Here is a 23,469-nt window from a genome sequence, read left to right on the forward strand (position 1 = left end):
TTCTCGTTTTGCAGACAAGGGACAAATGATGTACACATGCTAGGACATCGGTTCCCACATGTGTCCTTCTGCTCTAAAACACCTTGAAACACCATTATTGTTTTGCATAATACAGTCAGCCAAAAAGGAATAACATCTTTAATGATGAACTCACTACCACTATTGAATCTAATGCATTTAATTTTAGTATTAAATTGAGTGTGAATCATAGATACAGAGGTTTTAATAAAGTTTGATGTTTCTATTTTACATTTCATGAGGAAAATCCATGCAAATCAACTTTTGTCATCTACAACTATAAGAACGTATTTGTGACCATTTATAAAAGGAATGGATAATGGACCCCATATATCCATATGAACTAAGTCAAAATTGTTAAGAGACCTATGAGTGCTATTAGGAAAAGGTAATCTTTTTTGCTTGGCATAGAAGCAAAAATCACAAGGTAAATTTGACTGCATAATTTGGACAAAAGGTGATTGAGTAATGTATTAGTTAGCATTCTGTATTATTATAGTGTAGTCTATGGTGTGTTGTTTCAATATAGTGTTGAGCTGTAATAGTTAGTTACAACATTCTCTCTATATAAGTAGAGTCATTGTATCTAATTTTGAAATATACAATATATGAAATTCTAACAGAATTCCTAATTGATTTCTCAGATTCTATCATGGTATAAGAGCTTCTTCTTTTTTGATCCAGTAGAAATATCCCATGGCTTCTCCATTTCACAGTGACAGCGTGTTTCCATCTTCGCATGTTAAGATTTCACATATCATCTCTATTAAGCTTGATGTTAAGAAATTCAAGAAGTGGAAGCAACAAGTTGATGGCGTCATTTGCGGTCACAAGCTTCAGCGATTTGTCACCACACCGACGATTCCTCAGCATTTTCTGGCCAGTTCTAATTCTGTTCTCAACGGTGCTAATTCAGCGTATCTTGATTGGGAGCAACAAGATGCACTTATTTGTACCTGGCTTCTATCAACCATTTCCGATTCCATTCTTCTGAAGATCGTTAATTACAGGAATTCATGGCAGGTCTGAACTGAAGTTAATTGTTACTTCAACACCTTACTTACCACCAAGGCGCGTTAACTACGATCCAAATTGTGTTGCCTCACGAAAGGATCACTTACGATAGAGGAATTTATGGTTCGTGTTCGCGAAATCAGTGAATCACTGATTTCGGTTAGAGATTTTGTTCCTCTTCGAAACCTAATCGAAATCATGCTTAATGCGCTTTCTGAGGAGTACGATCCAATTGTTACAACTGTGAACAATAAAGAGGATCTAGGTTATCTTAATAAGCTTGAATCATGTCTCCTTGCGCATGAATTAAGACTTCAGAAACATCGGAAAGCTGTTCTCACTAAGCCAGTGTCGGTGAACTTGACACAAGCTTCGCCGCCATCATCGTATGTCACAACTGACCAATCCACTGATGGTATGGAGTCATTTCCTCTTGGAACTATTCATGTTAATCCAAATGTTTAGAATCATTGTTATCACTCAAAAGGTGATTATTTTGGCTGTGGCGGTGGCAGATTTGGTCGTGGAGTAGATCGCTTTGGCAAAACTCAATGTCAGATTTGTCACAAATCTGGACATGATGCATCTATCTGTTATCATAGATATTCGAATTCCAATGCTCCTTCGTTCTCTTCTCGTGGAGCTTCCTTCAATCCTTTCATGATGACTTCACGTCTAATGTATCAACTTTATTTGGTTATGTTGCTCCAAGGCCAACTCCTCCTCCATCTCCTCTACCTCAAGCTTTTCTCACTGGTTCAGATCCTAATTTCATCAATCAATGGTGGTATCCGGATTCAGGTGTGTCTTACCATGTTACACCTGATTCTTCAAATCTGTCTGACTTTATTTCATTTCCTGGATCTGAGCAAGTGTTTATGGGAAATGTTCAAGGTTTGTCTATCAACCCTATAGGCTCTATGCAATTTCCATTACCAAATTATCCTAACATATCTCTCACCCTGCACAATTTGCTTCTTGTGCCTCACATCACCAAAACCCTTATCAATTTTTGTAAATTTGCTCAGGACAATCATGTTTTCTTTGAATTTCACCCTCAATTTTGTCTTGTCAAATCACAGGCTTCGTCTGAAATCCTTCTTCCTGGCTTTGTTGGAACTGATGGTTTATACAAACTTCCCAACCCATTTTCACAACTATCCAAGTCTTTTCCTAGTCTTAATACATGTGTATCTTCATCTTCTGAAACTTCTAATCTTAGCAACTCTTGTAATCATGAACTGCATTCGAATGTTAATTGCACTTGTATTTTTCTATGTACTGATGATTCATATATTAATGAAATTGGTTCAGCCTGTCATAATATTCCTAATGTTAATGTGGTTACTCATAATATTCCTAACTAATCTCAGCATGTTAATACCCCTGCTTCCATATCCCATAATAAGTATGGTTTATGGCATACGTGCTTAGGACACCCTCACCATCATGCTCATGCAGAAGTGCTAAAACTCGGTCACATGCTTATTCCTTTAAAACCACCAGCTGAACTGTGTGTTTCCTGTTATTTAGGAAAGTCTCACATGAACTCTACCTCATTATCCACCACTGTGTATAACCATCCTCTTGAATTGGTTATTTGTGACTTATGGGGTCCATCTCCTATTCAATCTTCAGGTGGCTACACATATTTTCTGACTTGTGTTGATGCCTATTCTAGGTTTGTTTCGGTCTTTCCTCTTAGACTAAAATCTAACACTCTCACCCAGTTTATTCAGTTCAAAACCATGGTTGAACTTCAGTTTAATTGTAAAATTAAAGGTGTTCAGAGTGATGGGGAGTGAGTTCAGACCTTTTATGAAATATCTCACTGAGTTAGGAATCATTCATAGGTTTACGTGTCCACATACCCATCATCAAAATGGTATTGTTGAACGTAAACATTGTCACATTGTGGAAACTAGTTTAGTGTTACTTGCTCATTCCACACCGCCCTTAAAATTATGTGATCACACCTTTGTCACAACCGCCTATCTTATTAATAGGCTTCCTAGTCTTACTCTTCATAAAAACTCTCCTTATTCCAAACTTTTGAACAAAAACCCTAATTATACATGTATTAGAGTGTTTGGTTGCACATGTTTTCCTTTCCTTCGTCCCTATAATTCTCAAAGCTTGACTATAGGTCTCAAGAATGCATCTTTATAGTGTATTCCACTATTCATAAAGGGTATAAATGCCTTAGTTCTAATGGTCATATATACATCTCTAAGGATGTTCTTTTTCATGAATCTAAATTTTCTTTTTCATGTTTTCCTTTCTCGCTGAAGGCAACATTCGAGGGACAAGGTTTATCTCGTAGGGATATTGACCTTTTGATTGAAGGAACTATGACTTATCTGTTTAGGGTCGATGATGATTTAATCGAAAGGGTCTTTGCTAAGGGTATCCCCACATTCGCGGGACATGAACGTAATATCGTAAGGCAATAAAAAGAGGGATAAGATCACGTATTCGAAGGCAATATAATTAGCCAAGTAATCAGAATAAATCTCCACGATGATATCCCACAAATAAAGTGGAATGTCAAGCAAGCTATCTCTTCACGATTCATGTGAGCCCTCACAAAAACTCAGCAAACATGTTAGAATAACGGGATGGGGTGCAATCATGAGTTGCACCAAACAAAAGAATCATAGCAATAATAGTGTCAGGCAAACAGCGTGCAAATGCAATAGAAAACATGTCAAACAAGTACAGAACAGATCAGAATGCAAACAGAAAAAAATTAACTACTGTCATGTTCGTTACTGCCTCGCCTAGCGAAGTCCTGGCGAACCCTCGCTACCTGTTCGCTTAGCGAGGTGCTTAGCGAACGTCTGTGGGTTCTGGGTTCTTCTTTGATACTGGTACGATTTTAGAAACCCCAAACCCTATGGCATCCAGTACAAAAATTACGTGATTGAACATTCAAAGTATGGTTTTACACATTCATGCACATCTAAACCCCCATGCAAATCCTAACGATATCCGCCTTTCCAAACTCAACCATAATGCCTCATACATTTAGAAATTTCAAATTGGGAACATAGAGTAGTGGGAATAGGGCAAACCTGATTGGAAGGATCGAATTAAATTCAATTGCACCGTTGGGTTTGCAGAGCAATCTTAGGGTTTATGCCTGATAGGGTTGGTGGAGGTAACCTTTGTGCAGATGAGTTCTCTTCAGTGTCTATGGAGGCTGCTTTGAATTAGCTTCTAGGGTTTTCTCCGTTGTTTTTCTAATCTCATTTTCAAATGAAGTTCTAGAATTTATAGCTGATTTTTTTGTGGCTTGGTGGGCTCAGAATGAAGGCAGTTCAGGCCCAAAATATTCTGGTATATCCGTAGGCTCGCTAGGCGAGTGGAGTAGCGAAGGGTTCGCTAGGCGAGCCCTCAGCGAGGCTCTAGCGAACACTCCCAGACTTGGATAAAAGCATAGCTAGTACTTACTCACTAGGCGAGCAGCTAGCGAGCAGGTAGCGAGCATTCCAGTAGCAAAATCAACAAGGTTCGCTGGAGCGAAGGAGGAAGCGTGGGCTTCTCCTAGCGAAGGTTTTGCTCGCCTAGCGAGCATGACAGTTCAGGTCATCTTCTGGATTTGGTAGCCTGTGCGCGGGGTCTTTGTTCCTTTGAAAAATGAATAGACCTCTGTTGAAAGTATAAAAATTAACAGGCAAATTTTGGGGTATGACAGCTGCCCCTGTTCAATATTCTTAAACCGAGAGAATTAATGATATGTACTCCATTCGTGATCTGGAGGTGGAAGATTATTGAACACTTAGAATTCCCCGAAAATTTGCACTTGTTAATTAAAGGATAGTCTTGATGGAGATGGGCTTAAAGATGCCATTCATAAAGTTTGTTGATGAGAGCTTCAGAGTGCGTCGTACGTTAGACCATATCTACAGACATCGGTGTCACACTGGGTCGTACGTTAGACCGTATAATGAGTCATCCATTAGGTGATATTAGGGGGAACTGAACCTGATGAGATAAGGATCAGAATGGGTCATACGCTAGACCGTATCTGAGTAGCAGAGTGAGCCGTCTGTTAGGCTGTATCTGGAGAAATAAAAATCAGAATGGATCGTGCGTTAGATCGTATCTGAGTAGCAGAGTGAGTCGTCCATTAGGCTGGCGACTTCACTGGGGGTGAAAGATCAGAATGGATCATACGCTAGATCGTATTCGAGTCGCAGAATGAGTCGTCCGTTAGGCTGTATCTGAGATAAAAAGCAGTCGTATGCTAGACTACATTTCAGAATGTACCGTACACTAGGTAGTATCTGAGTAGCAGAATGAGCCGTCCGTTAGGCTATATCTAGAGAAATAAAGATCAAAATGGATCGTACGCTAGATCGTATCTGAGTAGCAGAAAGAGTCGTCCGTTAGGCTGTATCTGATGATAAAAGGGGTAGTCATACGCTAGACTACATTTCAGAATGTACTGTATGCTAGGTAGTATCTGAGGGGATGAATATCCAAATGGGTCGTACGCTAGACCGTATTGGAACAGTTGAAGGAACCATACGTTAGGTTGAATCAGAATGAGCTATACGTTAGGCTATATCTGATAATATTTGTATATGTTGTATTTGCAATAAATGTCTGGGATGGGCTTAAAGATGCCATCATTAGGAGGATATCAGAATGTTTGTCAGAATGAATATTCATATGGATTATATCTGAAAATGTATCTGAATCTTGAATGTAATCGATAAAGATCCGTCTGAATGAATCTTTATTTTGACTGTATCAGGAGGATAATTAACCTACAAAAAAGTTAGCCTCATGCCATGTTATGATGCATGAGATGATTTATGCTCTTGAAAATAAATGCGAACATTGCATGCATGCATATGCTGTGAAATGATGTATGAATGAATTATGCGTCTGAAAAAATTTGCCATGGGAAAATAAATCCCGATATTTTGGTTGGAGACATTTGTATTGATGACCCTCTCTTAGCTGGGGATATTCGGTTTCTGTCTGATGGTAGAAATATTCAACAGAACCTGACTGGGGATAACAAAGATGACTAGTCCATCTAGTAGTGCCAATTTCTTCTGGGAGTAACTGGTTTTGCTGGGGATAGGGATTTGCAACCGGATTTGTTGGGAAGCATGGTTAGAACTTATCCTCGACCCTAAAGTCTTTTAGTAATTGTTATTCCTATTTTATGCATGTATTTTCGGTAAACATCAATTATATTCACATGCATATATTAATTCGAATTAAATCAATGGACGTTTATGCAAACAAAACGGAGAAAGTAAAACAAAAGTATCTTTTTGGAAATAAAATTGTATTGATTTTGAAAGAGGGTCTATAAACAGGCAATTTTAATACAAGGAGACAGAAATCCTAGTAAGAGGAAATTGTCAAGAAAGCAAAGAAAAAACAGCTATGAGAAAAAGTCCTATTGATTTAAATTCTGCTACTGCTATTATGCCTTCAAGCATCTCATCCCTTGCTGTCGAATGGAAGTGATTGGCTTGCTCAATCCCTTTGACTTTGGTGAGGCTGATCGAGAACGGGACATAGTCATACACTTTAATCCCTAATTTTTGCCTGGACCGTCTTTTCAGGTTTTCAGTCCACCAGGATACCCTTTTTTGCCCAAGTCGCCTTTTCAGGTTTTCGATTTGCCGGGTGTACATTTTTATATGTTTATCCCTAATTTTTGCCCGAACCCTTTTGGTTCGTCGGGATGCCCTTACTTTTGCCTAGATATGTCAACCTAGCGGGTCTCTTTTATGCGTAGTATTTTTTAACTATGTCCGCGTTCACGGGATGCGGGAAATCTTCGCCATCCATTGTAGTAAGCATCATGGCTCCACCAGAGAATACCTTCTTAACTACAAATGGCCCTTCGTATGTGGGAGTCCATTTGCCTCTAGGATCACCTTGTGGTAGAATGATACGCTTTATCACCAAGTCGCAGATTTGATACACCTGTCTCTTGACTTTTTTATTGAATGCTTGGGTCATGCGCTTCTGATATATCTGCCCATGACAAACAACCGCAAGTCTCTTTTCATCAATCAAATTTATCTGATCGAGTCGAGTCTGAATCCATTCATCTTCATCTAAGCCTGCATCTTTCATAATTCTTAGAGAGGGAATCTGAACTTCCACTGGTAAAACGGCTTCCATTCCGTAGACTAAAGAGAAAGGAGTTTCCCCTGTCGAAGTGCGTACTGAAGTGCGATAACCATGAAGAGCAAATGGTAACATCTCATGCCAGTCTTTGTATGTTACTGTCATCTTTTGTATAATCTTCTTAATATTCTTATTAGAAGCTTCTACGACGCCATTCATCTTTGGTCGGTACGGAGAAGAGTTATGGTGTTTTATTTTGAACTGCGTGCAGAGCTCAGTAATCATCTTGTTGTTCAAATTAGTACCATTATCAGTGATAACTCTTTTAGGGATGCCATACCGACAAATAAGACTATTCTTGATGAACCGTGCCACCACATTCTTGGTGACAGAAGCAAATGAGGTTGCCTCTAGCCACTTCGTAAAGTAATCAATAGCAACAAGAATGAAACGATGTCCATTAGAAGCAGTAGGTTTAATCTCTCCAATCATATCAATGCGCCACATTGCAAAGGGCCAAGGGGCTGTCATCACGTTCAATGGAGCAGGAGGTACATGTACTTTGTCCGCATAGATCTGGCACTTGTGACAAGTTCTAGAGTGATGGTGGCAATCAGCTTCCATGGTAGACCAATAATACCCTGATCTCAGAATCTTCTTGGCCATCGTATGTCCACTAGAATGAGTCCCAAAAAATACTGTCATGCATGTCTTCCATAATCTTTTCTGCTTCCTTTTTATCCATACAGCGAAGCAAAGTCGAATCATGATTACGTTTGTATAATACTCCATTACTCAAAAAGAATTTAGCGGAGAACTTCCTCAGAAATTTTCTGTCATTGATGGATGCCCCTTCAGGGTATTCCTGAGTTTCTAAATATCTTTTTACTTCGTGGAACCAAGGTTTCTCTTCTACTTCATCAGCATTAAGTTCATAACAATATGCTGGTTCATCTAATCGTTCAATGGTGATCATGGGAGCTTCATTGTCCCATCTGACTCTGAACATAGATGACATGGTAGCCAATGCGTCTGCCAACTGATTCTCTTCTCGTGGAATATGTTCGAATGTAATCTCTTCAAAGTATGGGATTAATGTCAACACCCGTTCTCAATAAGGTATGAGATTCGTATGTTTAGTGTCCCATTCTCCTTTGATCTGACTGATTACTAAGGCTGAGTCTCCGTACACACTCAAAAACTTGATTCTCAGGTCTATAGCAGCTCTGAGCCCCAAAATACATGCTTCATACTCAGCCATATTATTGGTACAATCAAAACATAGTCTAGCAGTGAAAGGCGTATGGCAACCCTTGGGAGAAATAATTACAACACCAACACCATTGCCCAATGCATTAGAAGATCCATCAAAAACCATAGTCCATCGGGATCCCAGTTCGGGTCCTTCATCTGGTCTAGTAACAAGCATAACATCCTCATCAGGGAACTCAAAATTCATAGCTTGGTAATCATCAACCGCTTGATGAGCCAAATGATCAGCTAGCACGCTTCCCTTGATTGCTCTCTAGGTAGTATACTGGATGTCATACTCTATTAAAATCATCTGCCATCTTGCTATTCTTCCAGAGAGAGCAGGTTTCTCAAATATATATTTGATAGGATCCATCTTAGAAATCAATAAAGTGGTATGATTCAACATATACTGTCTTAGTCGGCGAGCAGCCCAAGCCAAAGCATAGCAAGTTTTCTCAAGCAGTGAGTATCTTGTTTCATAGTCGGTAAACTTTTTGCTAAGGTAGTATATTGCATGCTCTTTTCGACCAGACTCGTCATGTTGCCCCAACACACACCCTATTGAATTTTCTAACACGGTCAAATACATGATTAGAGGTCTTCCTTCAAAAGGTGGCACCAGAATTGGAGGTTCTTGGAGATACTTCTTGATTTTGTCAAAAGCTTCTTGACATTCATCATTCCATATTATCTCTTGATTTTTCCTCAGTAATTTGAAGATGGGTTTGCAAGTAGCAGTCAAATGGAAGATAAATCGGGCAATGTAATTCAAGCGTCCCAAGAAACCTCTGACTTCTTTATCTGTACGGGGAACTGGCATTTCTTGAATAGCTCTCACCTTATCCGGATCAACCTCAATTCCTTTATCACTGACAATAAAGCCCAAGAGTTTACCGGATCTTACTCCAAAGGTGCATTTGTTCGGGTTCAATCTCAACTTGTATTTCTTCAACCTCTCAAACAGTTTGTATAAATGATCGAGATGTTCTTCTTCAGTATGAGATCTGGATATCATGTCATCCACATATACCTCTATTTCATGATGGATCATATCATGGAACAAAACCACCATAGCACACTGGTATGTTGCCCCTGCATTCTTTAAACCGAATGGCATTACTTTGTAACAGAAAGTGCCCCATTGCGTCACAAACGTAGTTTTCTCCATGTCTTCAGGTGCCATCTTAATCTGGTTATAACCTGAGAATCCATCCATGAATGAAAATACCTTGTGTTGAGCGGTGTTATCTACCAGAACATCAATGTGCGGAAGTGGAAAGTCATCTTTGGGACTTGCTTTATTCAAATCTTTGTAATCTACACACATTCGCACCTTACCATCCTTCTTTGGCACTGGTACCACATTAGCAACCCATTGAGGATAAGAAGTAACAGCTAGAAAACCTGCATCAAATTGTTTCATAACCTCGGCTTTGATTTTCTCAGACATTTCAGGACGCATGCAACGTACCTTTTACTTAACAGGATGACAATCTTCCTTCATCGGCAAACGATGTACTATTATATCAGTATCCAGTCCTGGCATGTCTTCATAAGACCAAGCAAAAATCTCTACATAGTCATGTAACATCTGAATCAATCTTTCTCTGACACTGTTTTCCAAGCCTGCTCCTATTTTGACTTCTTTCTTGTCTACTTCAGTACCCAGATTTACAATTTCAATCGATTCCTCATGCGGCTGAATAGTCTTTTCTTCTTGCAGTAACAGTCTGGCAAGCTCTCCCGGTACTTCGCAATCTTCCTCACTTCCACCCTCGGCTTGGTAGATCGTATTTTCAAAGGCATAATTAACAGTAGCAGCATTATTACCAACAAGATCCATAGTGGATATGGATCTGTAATTTGTTACGTGAGTGTGTGTAAGAAAACATAGCTTATTTGAAAGATGACAGGAAAGATAAAGAGCGCAATATTTGAATGCAAAAAGGTCCATTGATTTATTGAATGTGAATATGCTTATGAAAATGACAAAACCCTTGAAAAATTAGCTATTGTGCCCCGGGTATAGACACAATGCTCTAAAAAAAATTACAAAATTTGAAACACTAAAATAGCAATAACAATTATTCCTGACTAAAGGAAATCGGGATAGTGTCTTCAGCCTTCCAATTATTGAGTTCGTCACCAATTGTTGGGAAAATCTAGCTATCCAAGTCGCAATCACTATCAGCATCTTCTACAACATTAATCTGATCTTTGACCATCTTTTCAGAGCTAAACCCCAGGCCAAATTTATCAGACTTGTACGGTACATCGATCAGTTGACCCCAGCCAGTACGGCCACCATTTTCAACCACGGCTTGAGCATCTTTCAGAGAAATCATAGCAGGAGGAGCACGAATAACCTTGGGCACACGGGAAGTTGGCTTAAGGACAGGACTGGTCGGAGGAACTACTTCAAATGACTAAGAAGGAGTCTCAAAGAATTCACCATCCATCTCGACGTATCTGAAGGCATGCACACTACTGACAATATACTCTTCTTCTCCACACACAGTGACAATCTTGCCCTCTATTGGATACCTCAGCTTTTGATGGAGGGACGAAGCTACCGCACTTGCCTCATGGATCCAAGGGCGTCCCAGCAAGCAGGAATAGGGAGGACGAATGTTCATTACGTAAAAGGTAGTGTTGAAGACTTGAGATCCTATCTTGATAGGGAGAACCACTTCACCATGGACAACACTCTTCGCACCATCGTAAGCACACACCACAACGTCACTAGGTTTCAGTTCAATGCTTTTACAGTCAAGCTTATCGAACACAGCTTTCGGTAGCACATTCAAAGAAGAGCCATTGTCGATCAACACATGAGACAAGGTGATCCCCTTACACTCAATGGAGATATGCAGAGCTTTATTATGATTCTTTCCTGCTGGTGTCAGGTCAGCATCAGAAAAGCCTATGCCATTATCAATAGCCAAGTTAGCAACATAATTTTCTAATTGATCGACAGATGTCTCCTGAGGTACATGAGCGGTCTTCAAGAATTTTATCAACGCACTGGCATGAGATTCAGAAGATAACAACAAGGATAACATCGAAATTTTAGACGGAGTATGCCCCAGCTGTTCTACCACATCAAAATCACTCTTACGGATGATTTTCAGCATTTCTTCCATTTCCTGCTTGGCAACATCTTCGGTAGTAACTTCGACTCGTGTTTTTGACTGAGAAGGATTGATTACTGGTCCCTTTCCTCGAGTTTCAGGGGCGGGAGGTGAGATTTCTGGAGAGAAGATCCTTCCACTTCGAGTAATTTTACTAGTCCCAACAATGTCAACGTCATTAGGATTAGCAGAATTATCATCTTGCTTTATGCCGTGGATGTAAACATCACCTCCATAATTCCACGTAATGGCTTTGTTTGAGGAATACGGTACTGGGCCAGGTGCAGTAACAATTAGGGGAGCTACCTTGGGCTCAACAGTAATCTTCACAGGCACTCTAGTAGCGGTAATCTTCACTGGAACTTTGGACCTAGCAATCACAGATATTTCTTCAATAGGGTTTTCCATCTTAGGAATCTTTTCAAAGAGAATTGTACGATCATCCATCAGCTGTTGAATACCATTCCTCAACTTCAAGCAATCATTGGGTCGGAGTATACAGAGATCGCAATTTTCAGCACAACCTGGAAATAAACCAGCTTGCAATAAATTCTTCTTGATGATCAGGAGAGGAGATGCTAAGTCAGCTATATTAGTAGTGTGAGAATTGTCATCCACTGCATTAACAGTCTTGTCATGATTAGGCATAGGAGCAGTGATGACATTAGGAGTCTCCGGAGGATCAAATTCAATTTCTCCAGCGTCGATCATATCTTGAATCTTATTCTTCAACAACCAACAATCGTTTGTATCATGCCCAGGGCTATCAGAGTGATATGCACACCTGGCATTGGGATTATAACGAGGAGAAGTAGTGTTGGGATTTGCAGGAGGATCTCTGAGGGTAATTAAATTTGCTTTTAGCATTCCCTGCAGTGCTTGTGCTAAAGTCATATTGATCTTGGTAAACTGCCTTCTTGGCCTGTCTTGTCTGTGTTGGAAGTTTTGAGATGGTGGTGCTGCAATCGTAACTGCTCCAACAGTATGGTCACGATTTTTCTTGTTATGACCCCTTTAACCGTATGTAACACTCCGATAAAAATAAGATAATTATTTAATTTAAGTTAATATTATATTTATTAATTTAATTAAATAATTGGAATTATTGGATTATTATTATTATTATTATTATTATTATTATTGGAATAATAATTATTGGAAAATATATATAAGTTGGAAATAAGGAAAAAGGTTCCATTTTGGTAAAAAGAGTTTTCACGTGAAAACAGAGAAGCGGCTGAAAAGAGGAAAAGGGCAAAGAGGCAGAGCAAGAGGAAGAAGGTTGGAGAAGAGAAGAGCTTGAAGATTAAAGATTCGCCGGATTAACTCAGGTAAGGGGGGTTTATCGTCGTTTAATGGGTATTATCGGTTAGCATGTAATGGGTAGTGATAAACCGTTGAATTGACCCTAATTGGGATGTGGAATGCTGAAAAATTGTGTTGGATAAGTTGTGTTAAAGCTGTAATTGAATCTGTATTTGTGTGAGTTGTGATTTCCCGAACGTATAGCTTTTTACGGAATCGGAATCGGAGGTCCGGAAGTCCTCCAACGGCGGAAAATGCGGAGAATTCTGCATTCTGCTTCGTGTTAGCGCAGGAACAGCTTTCTGTCTTGCGTTAACCGGTTAACCCAGGGTGTTAACCGGTTAACACTGTTAGGAATTGTGAAGTATTGTTGTTTTGCTTGCGTTAACCGGTTAACCCAGGGCGTTAACCGGTTAACACTGTTGTGATTTCTGAGAAATTGCTGTTCTGTCTGCGTTAACCGGTTAACCCAGGGCGTTAACCGGTTAACACTGTTGAGTTTTGCCAGAAAGCGTGTTCTATGATGCGTTAACCGGTTAACCCAGGGCGTTAACCGGTTAACACTGTTGAAAAGTGGAAAAATTGGTATTTAAATGTTGTGTACTTATTTGATGGTTGGCCTATATTGGCGTGTGAGGTAATAGGGATCATTTCCCGTTGTTTTGAGCAGTATAGGTATTAGTAGAGTGTGCTAATACTGTGATTAATTATTTGACATGATATGATGTTTTGATACATGTGTCGATGATGTATGATGGTATGCATAATGCTGTGAATGTATATGTTATGTATGCTATTGTGACTGGATTGTTTGTGGCTTAGAGTGTGAGCATGTGTCCATTGCGGATTATTGTTGATGATTTTGCATTGCTAGGTGAATTAGCATGCATATTGTGGCCTTTATGGTGGTAGTTAATTCCCATAGTGAGGAATTAGTGAGTTAGTCATTATGGACTGTTGTTGATGTTTGCATGCTAGGTGAATTAGCGTGCATAGCATGGCCCTTGGGGTGGTAGCTAATTCCCATGGTGAGGAATTAGTGAGTGAGTCACTAGGTCTCAAATGAGTGGGACTAGTGAGCTTGGTAACCGTATCTGGGTTTGATCGGTGAGGTGAACTATATGTTCACGAATAGTCGGTACCGCATGCATGGAGTCTCATTGCATAATGTATGTATGGCGTATGATATGAATGGATGTATTCCAGTATTATACGTGTGATGTGTGTTGTGTGTTGTGTTGATGTTGAGTATGATTGAGTTGATATTGCCGTTGCTGAATGTGTAATCTGATTAGGGTGATGAAATGTGTTAAATTACTTAACATTGCATGATATTTTATAATGCTTATTATATCGATTGAGGAACTCACCCTTACAACTATTTTTCAGGTAACGAGCAGTGATTGAGTAGGAGCTAGTGCTTGGAGTCTAGTGTAGTTCCTTAGTGGGTCATGCTCTGGTAGATGTAACATCGGGATGGGATGTTTTAAATGTTTTAATGTTGGTTGTGAACCATTTTACATGTATTGTGCTACATGTTTTGCATGATCGATTTGATCTCTATCCGCTGCGTATTATGCAAATGTTTTATCTGATAAATAAATGAGCATGACAGTTATTATGGTGAATGGTGTGAAATGATTGTGTGACACCCTTAACTGCATAATTACTCTGATTGACATATTGTTATTTTAAATAAATATTTGGGGTATTTTAGAAGGGTGTTACATTAGTGGTATCAGAGCCTGGTTGGTCGAGTCGAGTCGTAATTATTCTGTTTTCCCTGTACGGGATAGGTGTTGTGTAACCCTATCAGTACTTATTGTTTTAGCTTGTTGGGTTTTCAGAGTAGAGATGGCTGGAAGAGGTAGAGACGATGCTGCGATTGTTGAGGCTCTGGGTATGCTAGCTGGAGTACTTGGAGGGAATCCGAATGTTGTGGGAATGGGAGCTGCTCGTCAACTGAGTGAGTTCCAGAAGAACAATCCTCCAATGTTCAAGGGAGCATACGATCCAGATGGCGCTCAGAAGTGGTTGAAGGAGATTGAGAGGATCTTCCGAGTGACTGAGTGTGCCGATAACCAGAAGGTCAGGTTCGGTACGCATATGCTGTCAGAAGAAGCAGATGATTGGTGGGTTGCTACCCGCACTGAGTTGGAATCTGCTGGGAATGCTGAGATTACTTGGGCTGTGTTCAGAGAGAGATTCCTGAGGAAGTATTTTCCAGAGGATGTTAGAGGAAAGAAAGAGATAGAGTTCTTGGAATTGAAGCAGGGCGACCGGTCTGTTACTGAGTATGCTGCTAAGTTCACAGAGCTGTCGAAGTATTACACTCCCTATGATGAGGCTACTGGGGAATTTTCAAAATGTGTGAAGTTTGAGAACGGGTTGCGTCCCGAGATCAAGCAGGCTATTGGATATCAGCGGATTAGAGTGTTTTCTGATTTGGTTGACTGTTGCAGGATTTTTGAACAGGATACCAAGGCCAGAGCGGAGAGCTATCAGCAGAGGGTTGATAGGAAAGGCAAGAATCAGAATGATCGTGGGAAACCGTATGCAGCTGGCAAAGGTTTCCAGAGACAGAGTGGGATGAAGAGGCCTAGTGGGGGAGACTCCAGTGCCCCTGCTAAGTGTTACAGATGTGGTCAGGCTGGACATCGTATCCATGAGTGTACCAGTGCTGAGAAGAAGTGTTTCAAGTGTGGAAAAGGTGGTCACTTGGCCGCAGAGTGCCGGTTGAAGACTGTGACTTGTTTCAACTGTGGAGAGGTGGGTCATATTAGCCCACAGTGTCCTAAGCCTAAGAAAGAGAACCAGTCGGGAGGCAAGGTCTTTGCTTTATCGGGTTCTGAGACTTCTGCAGATGATCGTTTGATCCGAGGTACGTGTTATATTAATGGCTTTCCTCTTGTAGCTATTATTGACACAGGTGCGACTCATTCCTTTATATCTTTGGATTGTGCTGTGAAACTTAAGTTAGAGATATCTGAGATGCATGGAAGTATGGTGATTGATACTCCTGCGAAGGGTTCAGTGACTACTACTTCAGTTTGTTTAAATTGTCCTTTGAGTATTTTTGGTAGAGACTTTGGGGTGGACCTAGTGTGTCTTCCACTTGTGCAGATTGATGTTATTCTGGGTATGAACTGGTTGGTGTTCAACCGAGTCTATATCAATTGTTTTGATAAGACTGTGATTTTTCCTGAGATTGAGGAAGGAAAGAGTTTGTTTCTATCAGCAAAGCAGGTGAATGAGGCAGTAGCAGATGGGGCAGAGTTGTTTATGCTGTTAGCGACTTTGGAGGCTAAAGATAAACTGGTGATTTGCGATCTAGCTGTGGTGTGTGATTTTCCTGATGTGTTTCCGGAAGAAGTGAATGAATTACCACCAGAACGTGAAGTTGAGTTCTCGATTGATTTGGTACCTGGTACTAGGCCGGTGTCGATGGCTCCGTACCGTATCTCTGCTGTTGAGTTAACTGAATTGAAGAGTCAGTTGGAAGATCTGTTGAATAAGAAATTTATTCGTCCGAGTGTGTCACCGTGGGGTGCACCAGTGTTATTGGTTAAGAAGAAAGAAGGTACTATGAGGTTGTGTGTGGACTACAGGCAACTGAATAAAGTGACGATCAAGAATCGGTATCCTTTGCCGAGGATTGATGATTTGATGGATCAGTTGGTTGGTGCGAGTGTGTTCAGCAAAATAGATTTGAGGTCGGGATATCATCAGATACGTGTGAAAACTGAGGATATTCAGAAGACTGCTTTCAGAACAAGGTATGGACATTATGAGTATTCTGTAATGCCTTTTGGTGTGACTAATGCGCCTGGAGTATTTATGGAATATATGAATAGGATTTTCCATCCGTACCTAGACAAGTTTGTTGTGGTGTTTATTGACGATATTTTGGTGTATTCGAAATCTGAAGAAGAGCATGCTGAGCATTTGAGAGTGGTTTTAGGAGTTCTACGAGAAAAGAAGTCATTTGCTAAACTGTCAAAGTGTGAATTTTGGTTAGAAGAGGTTAGTTTTCTTGGTCATGTGATTTCAAGAGATGGTGTTGCTGTTGATCCTTCTAAGATAGAAGCGGTATCTAAGTGGGAAGCTCCAAAGTCAATTTCTGAGATAAGGAGTTTTCTTGGACTTGCAGGTTATTATAGGAAGTTCATCGAGGGATTTTCTAAGTTGGTGTTACCGTTGACGATGTTGACTAGGAAGGGGCAAGCGTTTGTTTGGGACTCAAAATGTGAAGAAGGTTTCCAAGAGTTAAAGAGAAGGTTAACTACTGCTCATATTCTGATATTACCGAGTCCATCAGAACCATTTGAGGTTTACTGTGATGCTTCATTGTTGGGTTTGGGTGGTGTGTTGATGCAGAATAAGCAGGTTATAACTTATGCTTCGAGACAGCTGAAGGTTCATGAGAGGAACTATCCGACACACGATTTAGAGTTGGCAGTCGTGGTATTTGTTCTGAAGTTGTGGAGGCATTACTTGTACGGGTCAAGATTTGAGGTTTTCAGTGACCACAAAAGTTTAAAGTATTTGTTTGATCAGAAAGAGCTGAATATGAGACAGAGGAGATGGTTAGAGTTTCTGAAGGATTATGACTTTAGTTTGAATTACCATCCGGGTAAAGCAAACGTAGTGGCTGATGCATTGAGTCGGAAATCATTGCATATGTCTATGTTAATGGTTAAGGAATTGGATTTAATTGAGCAGTTTAGAGACTTGAGTTTGGTGTGTGAGAGTACTCACCATAGTGTTAAATTGGGAATGTTGAAGTTAACGAGTAGTATTCTGGATGAGATTAGAGAGGGTCAGAAATCCGATATGCTTTTGGTTGATAAGTTGACTCTAGTGAATCAAGGTCAAGGTGGTGAATTCAGAGTTGATGAGAATGGTGTTTTGAAATTTGGTAATCGGGTGTGTATTCCGGATGTTACCGAACTTAAGAAGAGTATCCTTGAGGAAGGACATCGTAGTGGCCTGAGTATTCATCCTGGAGCTACGAAGATGTATCATGATTTGAAAAAGTTATTTTGGTGGCCGGGAATGAAAAGAGAAATCGCGAGTTTTGTTTATTCTTGTTTGACTTGTCAGAAGTCAAAGATTGAACATCAGAAGCCGTCTGGGCTAATGCAACCGTTGGCTATTCCAGAATGGAAGTGGGATAGTATCAGTATGGATTTTGTTTCTGGTTTACCGAGGACGATTAAGAATTTTGAAGCTATTTGGGTGATTGTTGATAGATTGACAAAATCGGCTCAGTTCATTCCGATCAGAATGGATTATCCGTTAGAGAGATTAACCGAGTTGTATATTGAGAAGATTGTAAGTTTGCATGGTATTCCGTCGAGTATTGTTTCGGACAGAGATCCTAGATTTACATCGAAGTTTTGGGAAGGTTTGCAGAAGGCTTTGGGAACTAAGTTGAGATTAAGTTCCGCATATCATCCGCAGACTGATGGTCAGACTGAGAGGACGATTCAGTCACTAGAGGATCTTTTGAGGGCTTGTGTTTTGGAAAAGGGAGGTGCTTGGGATTGTTATTTACCTTTGGTTGAGTTTACCTACAACAATAGTTTTCATTCGAGCATTGGTATGGCACCGTTTGAAGCTTTGTATGGTAGGAGATGTCGGACGCCTTTATGTTGGTATGAGTCCGGTGAGAGTGTTGTGGTTGGACCGGAGATTGTTCAACAGACTACGGAAAAGATTAAGATGATTCAGGAGAAGATAAGAATTGCTCAGAATCGTCAGAAGAGTTATCACGACAAGAGGAGGAAGTCACTTGAGTTTCAAGAGGGAGATCATGTGTTTCTTCGTGTTACTCCGATAACTGGGGTTGGTCGAGCTTTGAAGTCGAAGAAGTTGACACCTCGATTTATTGGTCCTTATCAGATTTTAGAGAGGATAGGGGAGGTAGCCTATCGTATCGCTTTACCGCCGTCACTTGCGAATTTGCATGAGGTTTTTCATGTGTCTCAGTTGAGGAGGTACATTCCTGATCCGTCGCATGTAGTCCAAGTGGATGATGTACAGGTGAGAGATAACCTGACTATTGAAACATCACCTATGAGGATCGAGGATCGAGAGTTGAAGCAGTTGCGGGGTAAAGAGATTGCCTTGGTGAAGGTAGCTTGGGGAGGACCAGCAGGTGGCAATGTGACTTGGGAACTTGAGAGTCAGATGAAGGAGTCTTATCCGGAGTTATTCGCTTGAGGTATGTTTTCGAGGACGAAAACTCTTTTAGTGGGGGAGAGTTGTAACACTCCGATAAAAATAAGATAATTATTTAATTTAAGTTAATATTATATTTATTAATTTAATTAAATAATTGGAATTATTGGATTATTATTATTATTATTGGAATAATAATTATTGGAAAATATATATAAGTTGGAAATAAGGAAAAAGGTTCCATTTTGGTAAAAAGAGTTTTCACGTGAAAACAGAGAAGCGGCTGAAAAGAGGAAAAGGGCAAAGAGGCAGAGCAAGAGGAAGAAGGTTGGAGAAGAGAAGAGCTTGAAGATTAAAGATTCGCCGGATTAACTCAGGTAAGGGGGGTTTATCGTCGTTTAATGGGTATTATGGGTTAGCATGTAATGGGTAGTGATAAACCGTTGAATTGACCCTAATTGGGATGTGGAATGCTGAAAAATTGTGTTGGATAAGTTGTGTTAAAGTTGTAATTGAATCTGTATTTGTGTGAGTTGTGATTTCCCGAACGTATAGCTTTTTACGGAATCGGAATCGGAGGTCCGGAAGTCCTCCAACGGCGGAAAATGCGGAGAATTCTGCATTCTGCTTCGTGTTAGCGCAGGAACAGCTTTCTGTCTTGCGTTAACCGGTTAACCCAGGGTGTTAACCGGTTAACACTGTTAGGAATTGTGAAGTATTGCTGTTTTGCTTGCGTTAACCGGTTAACCCAGGGCGTTAACCGGTTAACACTGTTGTGATTTCTGAGAAATTGCTGTTCTGTCTGCGTTAACCGGTTAACCCAGGGCGTTAACCGGTTAACACTGTTGAGTTTTTCCAGAAAGCGTGTTCTATGATGCGTTAACCGGTTAACCCAGGGCGTTAACCGGTTAACACTGTTGAAAAGTGGAAAAATTGGTATTTAAATGTTGTGTACTTATTTGATGGTTGGCCTATATTGGCGTGTGAGGTAATAGGGATCATTTCCCGTTGTTTTGAGCAGTATAGGTATTAGTAGAGTGTGCTAATACTGTGATTAATTATTTGACATGATATGATGTTTTGATACATGTGTCGATGATGTATGATGGTATGCATAATGCTGTGAATGTATATGTTATGTATGCTATTGTGACTGGACTGTTTGTGGCTTAGAGTGTGAGCATGTGTCCATTGCGGATTATTGTTGATGATTTTGCATTGCTAGGTGAATTAGCATGCATATTGTGGCCTTTATGGTGGTAGCTAATTCCCATAGTGAGGAATTAGTGAGTTAGTCATTATGGACTGTTGTTGATGTTTGCATGCTAGGTGAATTAGCGTGCATAGCATGGCCCTTGGGGTGGTAGCTAATTCCCATGGTGAGGAATTAGTGAGTGAGTCACTAGGTCTCAAATGAGTGGGACTAGTGAGCTTGGTAACCGTATCTGGGTTTGATCGGTGAGGTGAACTATATGTTCACGAATAGTCGGTACCGCATGCATGGAGTCTCATTGCATAATGTATGTATGGCGTATGATATGAATGGATGTATTCCAGTATTATACGTGTGATGTGTGTTGTGTGTTGTGTTGATGTTGAGTATGATTGAGTTGATATTGCCGTTGCTGAATGTGTAATCTGATTAGGGTGATGAAATGTGTTAAATTACTTAACATTGCATGATATTTTATAATGCTTATTATATCGATTGAGGAACTCACCCTTACAACTATTTTTCAGGTAACGAGCAGTGATTGAGTAGGAGCTAATGCTTGGAGTCTAGTGTAGTTCCTTAGTGGGTCATGCTCTGGTAGATGTAACATCGGGATGGGATGTTTTAAATGTTTTAATGTTGGTTGTGAACCATTTTACATGTATTGTGCTACATGTTTTGCATGATCGATTTGATCTCTATCCGCTGCGTATTATGCAAATGTTTTATCTGATAAATAAATGAGCATGACAGTTATTATGGTGAATGGTGTGAAATGATTGTGTGACACCCTTAACTACATAATTACTCTGATTGACATATTGTTATTTTAAATAAATATTTGGGGTATTTTAGAAGGGTGTTACACCGTACACAGCATTCGATTCACTCTTTCTCTGATAGGACTTTTTGGTGCTGGCAGAGGTAGCCGCCTGTATCTTTCCACTTCGAATGACGCTTTCAACATGTTCACCCGTCAATATAAGTTCAGTGAAACCCGATGAGGAACTTCCCAATAGATGGCTGTAGAATGGGCCAGTCAGTGTACCCATGAACATGTCCACTAATTCTCGATTAGTCATAGGGGGTTTGACTCTGCCAGCCAAGTCTCTCCATTTTTGAGCATACTCTTTGAAGCTTTCTTTAGAGCCCATAGTCATATTCTGCAGCTGTAGCCGGGTAGGCGCTAATTCAGAATTATACTAGTTGTGCTTGTAGAAAGTTGTCGCTAAATCAGTCCAGGTGCGGAAGTTAGAGCTCTCGAGCTGATAATACCACTCTAACTGTGTGCCAGACAGACTCTCTTGGAAGAAATGGATCCATAGCTTCCTATCAGTGGTATACGGCTGGATCTTTCTCACATAAGCTCTCAGATGCATCTGAGGACAAGACGCACCATCATACTTAGTGAAAGCGGGGACCTTGAATTTGCGAGGAATGACCACATCAGAGACCAGACCTAAGCTTTCGAAATCCAGATCGGGCGCCTTTTGACCCTCCATAGCTAGCATACGTTCTTCCAGCAACTTATACTTATCATCTTTCAGAGAGTACTATTCATTTTCATAATTTTCATAGTCGTCCTCAGGGTTGAAGGGATCAGCATCCTCATCTTTCGAATCATTCTCTGTCTCATCTTCTTTATCCTTCGGAATTCCAATCTTGACTCCTGGAGCCTGTCCTTTAAGCCTTCTTCCCGGGTTAATGTAACTCACCGATTTCTTGTCTTTCTTCTTCTCGAGCAATAGAGCCTTCAGTTCCTCCTGCCCCTTGGATAAGTTCAAGATCATCTCCTGGAATTAAGCACTCTGAGCCTGGAGATCCTTGACAGTTTGTTCGAGGGCCATTTTCCTGATTGGAAGGAAGACCGTGAGAACATTGATCTTTTTAGAGCACCTGTTATGCAATGTTATGTTATGCTATGCAATGTATGAAATGTTTTCAAGGACTTTTGGAATTTAACTTTGCGTAAACCACCAAAAAGGGAAACTTTTATTAATAATTTCTTTAATCAATGTTCATTACAAGAAAAAACAAAAAAATGAAAGCTCAAGTCTCCCAGGGGCGGCTTCTTTTTGGGCGGAGGTATGCATTGAGACTTCGTTCCTCCTTAAGCTGGCTGGTGAGCTCTAATACTTTCTTCCTCTCAGCATATAACTGAGCTTCAAAAGTATCCCTTTCCTCTCTCAACTGGATCCAAGATTTCTTCAATTCTTCAACATTGGTAGGCATATCTGGATAAGGAATGATCTGAGGGGTACCCCCTTCAACTTTTGGTTCAACAATCAGAGGTCCGATTGCAAGATATGGCATGATAAGCTCACGAGCTCTGGCGCGTACCCATCTGAGATAAGGTTCCATAGAAATAGAGTTTTTCTATCCCAAAGTACTTCTTTTCACCATGCTCCAAGCTCGTACAAACCTTTGACGGAGTCCTTGAGAATCGTTGCCATAGTCAAACACAGTGCCTTGGATAATTATTTCATGTGGACCATCTCTTCGAGCATAACCAAACTGACGTAGGGCTAAAGCAGGATTATAAGTAATACCTCCTCTTATCCCCAGGAGTGGTACGTTAGAGAATTCTCCACAACGGTAAATGATGATAACATTTTCTTTAGGTTGGGGACACCAATGGATGTCTGAAAGGGAGAGCGACATTATCCTTTGAGACCAATTCAAATTTTGCTCTTTCTTCAAGACTGATTGAGGAAGGTGTGAAATAAACCACCTAGATAATAAAGGTACGCAGCACATGAGAGTCCCTTGCCTTTTCATAGTACGAGTGTGAAGGGAATGCAAAATGTCTCCAAGCAAGGTGGGCACAGGGTTATGAGTGAGAAATATCTTGACAGCATTCATGTCTATGAATTGATCCGGATTAGGAAATAGCACCAAACCGTAGATTAGTAATGCTAGAACATCTTCGAAAGCGTGGACATTCGTAGCTTTTAGGAATTCTCGGGCCTTATTTATCAGAAATTTGGCAAGTAAACCCTTAACTTCACTTCTTGTTACCCAATTAGTTTCAATGTCGGACTTTGTCATATGTAAAGTCGCGGCAACCTCTTCAGACCTCGGAATCTTTTCTAAACCACTGAAAGGTGTTTGATCAAGGATAGGTATCCCAAGCAACTTGGAAAATTCCTCTAATGTGGGTACCAACTGATAATCTGGGAAGGTGAAACAATGATATTTAGGATCGAATAACTGGAATAGAACTCTCATCATATCTTCCTTGAAACC

The 23,469-nt window shown here is 40.3% G+C and overlaps 1 pseudogene; it reads left to right on the top strand.

The window, feature by feature from the left end:
• The first annotated feature begins 2,576 nt into the window (after positions 1–2,576).
• The window catches only part of LOC127123311 (8-amino-7-oxononanoate synthase-like), a 31,187-nt pseudogene continuing 10,294 nt past the window's right edge, over positions 2,577–23,469 (top strand).

The sequence above is a fragment of the Lathyrus oleraceus genome, chromosome 2 (genome assembly GCF_024323335.1).
Source record: "Lathyrus oleraceus cultivar Zhongwan6 chromosome 2, CAAS_Psat_ZW6_1.0, whole genome shotgun sequence".
Lineage (NCBI taxonomy): Eukaryota > Viridiplantae > Streptophyta > Magnoliopsida > Fabales > Fabaceae > Lathyrus > Lathyrus oleraceus.